Source organism: Colobus angolensis, unplaced genomic scaffold (genome assembly GCF_000951035.1).
Source record: "Colobus angolensis palliatus isolate OR3802 unplaced genomic scaffold, Cang.pa_1.0 Scaffold1, whole genome shotgun sequence".
In the NCBI taxonomy this organism is placed as follows: domain Eukaryota; kingdom Metazoa; phylum Chordata; class Mammalia; order Primates; family Cercopithecidae; genus Colobus; species Colobus angolensis.
Genome location: NW_012110918.1, coordinates 18,604,952 through 18,609,018, shown reverse-complemented (window position 1 = coordinate 18,609,018; position 4,067 = coordinate 18,604,952). Strand labels below are relative to the sequence as shown.

The 4,067-nt window shown below is 54.0% G+C and overlaps 1 protein-coding gene across 1 annotated transcript in view; it reads left to right on the top strand.

Moving 5' to 3' along the window:
- Positions 1-4,067, top strand: part of CCDC57 (coiled-coil domain containing 57) — a 142,921-nt gene that overhangs the window by 1,657 nt on the left and 137,197 nt on the right. The window lies entirely within an intron of this gene.

Below are 4,067 nucleotides of genomic sequence, written 5' to 3'. Positions count from 1 at the left end.
GGAGGCTGAGGCAGGAGAATGGCGGGAACCCGGGAGGCAGAGCTTGCAGTGAGCCGAGATCGCGCCACTGCACTCCAGCCTGGGCAGCAGAGCGAGACTCTGTCTCAAAAAAAAAAAAAAGGTATTACAGAGGATACAGATGAGATGCGTAGGGGGAGACATGGGGGAAGGGGTTTCCTGGAGGACCCCCCAGCCCCCCACCACTCCCCAGGAACCTCTCCAAACCCTGTCCTCGTGGGTTTTTAGGGAGGCTTCTTGAAGTCAGCATTCCTTCGCCCAGGGTAGAGGGTGGGAGCTCTGGGGAGAGGCTTATGACCTACAATGGAAAGTCAGGTGAGAGTGGAGACCTGGGAGGATTCTGTTTCCTGAGGCCTGACACGCCCAACGTTGTAACAAAAGACTGTGATGAGGGAGAGTTATGAGCCAGGAACTGTAAGCAAACCATGATGCGTCATTATACCACAACGGGTAAACCTACAACATCACCATTACATCAGCTCAGTATTTTTAAAAGGAGAAAATCTAAGTGATGGGATGCCCCCCGGTGCTGTTCCAGCCCCTGCTGGGAGGTTCTCCTGGAAGAGGGTGCCTGCTTGGCAGTGGGTCGGTCCCCTCCCTGGAGGCTTCTCCTGCCGCTCCCCAACCCGGAAGCTTCATGTGGTCCTTCTTGAAACCAGGTGCTTGCTAGTGACGCCTGCTGGCCGACAGGCAGATTGCGTCCAGACGCTGAGTCCGTGCTTTTAAAAGCCAGTTCATCTCAGCCTTGAGGCTTTGGGGATCATCCAGAGATGGGATTTGTACGGAAGCAGGGCAGGCCGTTCTATGATGAGATCAGAAGGAAAGGCACGCCAAGCCCAGCTGACTTACAGGCCCTTGGTGTGTGGAGCTTCTCGTGGGTCCTGAGTGTGATGGCTAAGGCGCTGGAGAAGTTGGGCGCTCCCTGGATGCTGCAGCGAGTCACTTGCTGTGTGGATTTATCAGGCTGCTCTTCTGTGCAGAGCACAGAGGCCTGGTAGCACCCATCTCACTAGAGGGGGTGGTGCGTGCCATCTGCCTGTCCTGGCTGCCTGAAGCTTTTGATAAGACCTGCTGAGTCCTGAGACCTGGTGGGAAGGAACCTCACCCAATGTGGGGAGAGGGGTCTGGGGGCCTGGAGTAGCACGTGTGCAGAAACTGGCAGATAAAGGCTACTCTGGGCCTACAAGGAGCAGCTGAAGCCACGCAGGCTGGACCCCGTCCTCGGTATGTCTTCATACACCGTGCCAAGGAGATCGAACTTTGTTTTGAAAATGGTCAGGAGTCGCGGGCAGATTTGAGGCCAGATGAGATTGCGTGATCAGATTCTCAGAAGAGCAACCCCCGTGGGTGGCTGTGATCGATGAGTTAGAGGCAAGCCCAGTGGCAGGGCGCCTGGTACCGGACGGGAGCCACAGGCAGTCCTCAGAGAAGAGGCCCGTAGACCTCACAGACCTCAGGCTCTGCAGAGAATGGTTGTCATGACTCATGGGCACTGTGTGAAGGGTTCTGAGTCATCAGAGATCACAGTGATGTTCCATCATTTAATGTGTATTTGCTGATATTCCAGTTCTTTCCCTGTGTGTGCACAGGTATGTGCATGGCCTCTATGTACAAAATGTTTCAGTCACCAAGACTGTGCCAGACAGTGGGACTCACTACACCTGACACTGGGGCGATGGCGTTGTGCCAACATGAGATGGAAGTTAGGAGAGCTTCCCTGCAGTGATATTCAGGTTGAGGTCCCAGTGGCAGGAGGAGCCTGCCCTGTGGTTAGGAGGAACTTTGCAGGCAGAGGGGCACCTGCCACACATCCCAGGCTCTGGGGGTGCGTGGCCGTGACAGGAAGGAGTCTGGGGTCCAGGTGTCCTCAGTGGAATGGGAAACCTGGTTAAGCATTTTTGAAGAGATTCCTTTGGCAGCCAAGAAAGTGGGAGTGCACAGCAGAGGCCAGTTGACGTCTTTTGCAGTAAGACACTGTGGTGGCCAAGGTGTGGGCACAGGGTGGGAGACAGCGAGAGGTCAAGGATCATTACGCGGGGTGGACAGTAGGGACACTGTAGGAGCTGAGGGAGACGAGGAACAGGAGTGTGGGAGAGCACTGAGATGGTCACTAGGGACCCCGTTAATTCGGGCAATGGGTGGGCACGTGCAGCTTGGAGGAGCCAGGCCGAGGTAGTCCAGGTGGCGTGATGGGCCTAGGGTGTTGGGCGGGGCTGGGCAGGGGGCTGCATCGCAGGAAGCATGTGGGATGAAGGCCATGTTTGCTCCAGAGCCTCGTCAGAGAAGTGCCGTCTCAGGACCCCCGGGGCCTCGTGCCCTGCTGACCAGTCCTTTCTGGAGGGCCCATGGGTCTTGCAGCCCCTTACCCACCTCCTCCTCATGCTTTGTCACGGCTGGTGCGCAGCCTGGCTGTGCCCTTGTACCCGCTCCCTCTGGGAGTTGGGACTTTGTACAACCTTTGCTGTGCCCTGAGATGCAGAGGTACCCTAAGGCAGGCTGGGGCTTCTTTCTGCTCTGGCAGCAGCTCCTGGGCCATGTCCCACCAGGCTGGAAGTTTGTGCTTGTCCCCCAACTGGGTGTGGCCCTTTTAGGCCAGGTAGTGCCCCTGTGTGGACACCAGAGAAGAATTGTGGGGGATTTCTGTGTCCAAATGGAGCTCATACTTGGACCTCTAGAGGGTTGGGGGCGGCTAGGACCAGCCAGAAGAAACTTTCTTTTTTAATAGACCACTCACTGTGGCGGGGAACTCCTGAGTTCGAGTGACCCGCCCACCTCAGCCTCTGAAAGTGTTGGGATTACAGGCAAGAACCACTGTGCCCAGCTTGTTGGTTTTTGTGATCTTTGTTTTTAAATTTTATTTTTTCTAGCACTTTATTTTTATGGCTTTACCAAAATATCAGTCCATGGTGAAAAAAATAAAAGAACAAAGGAGGCCGGGCGCGGTGGCTCAAGCCTGTAATCCCAGCACTTTGGGAGGTCGAGACGGGCGAATCATGAGGTCAGGAGATCGAGACCATCCTGGCTAACACAGTGAAACCCCGGCTCTACTAAAAAATACTAAAAATACAAAAAAACTAGCCGGGTGAGGTGGCGGGCGCCTGTAGTCCCAGCCACTTGGGAGGCTGAGGCAGGAGAATGGCGTAAACCCGGGAGGCGGAGCTTGCAGTGAGCTGAGATCCGGCCGCTTCACTCCAGCCTGGGCCACAGAGCAAGACTCCGTCTCAAAAAAAAAAAAAAAAAAAAAAGAACAAAAGAATGTACTCTTGGATGGTATATTAAACCGTTCTTACATTGCTAGAAAGAAATACCTGATGCTGGGTAACTTATAAAGAAAGAAGATTTAATTGGCTCACAGTTCTCCTGGCTGTACAGGAAGCATAGTGTTGGCACCAGCTTCTGGGGAGGCCTCAGGAAACTTTCACTCATGGCGGAAGGTAAAGGGGGAACCGGCAGAAGCAAGAGAGGGAGTGTGAGTGGCGGAGAGATGCCAGATCTCACCAGAACTCATTATCACCAGGCACTTTGAAATGACAAGATCTCCCCAGAACTCACTGTCACAAAGACGGCACCAAGCCACGAGGGGTCCGCCCGCAGGATCCAAACACCTCCCACCAGGCTCCAGCTCCCACGTTGGGGATTACAATTCCACACAAGATTTGGGCAGGGATAAATATCCAAACCGTATCAGGTGGTGGATCTTTCAGGAGCAGGGCATTGGGTGGGAAGGGGCGTTGGTTCTGAGGGACTGACCCAGTATCAGTCCTCGCGTAGTCACTTAGCAGCCTTAGTTTTCTCAGCCGTGAAATGGACAGAGTGCTGTGTTGAAGCTATTTTATAGAACCTAGCTCTTGTAGCTGGACAAACCATGTTTCCCATCTTTCCTTCCTCTACTTCCTCTGGATTTCTTTTTTTTAATTTAATTTTTTAATTTTTGGAGAAAAGAGTCTTACTGTCGCCCAGGCTGGAGTGCAGTGGTGCAATCTCTGCTCACTGCAGCCTCCGCCTCCTGGGCTCAAGTGATCCTCCAGGCTGGAGTGCAGTGGTGCAAT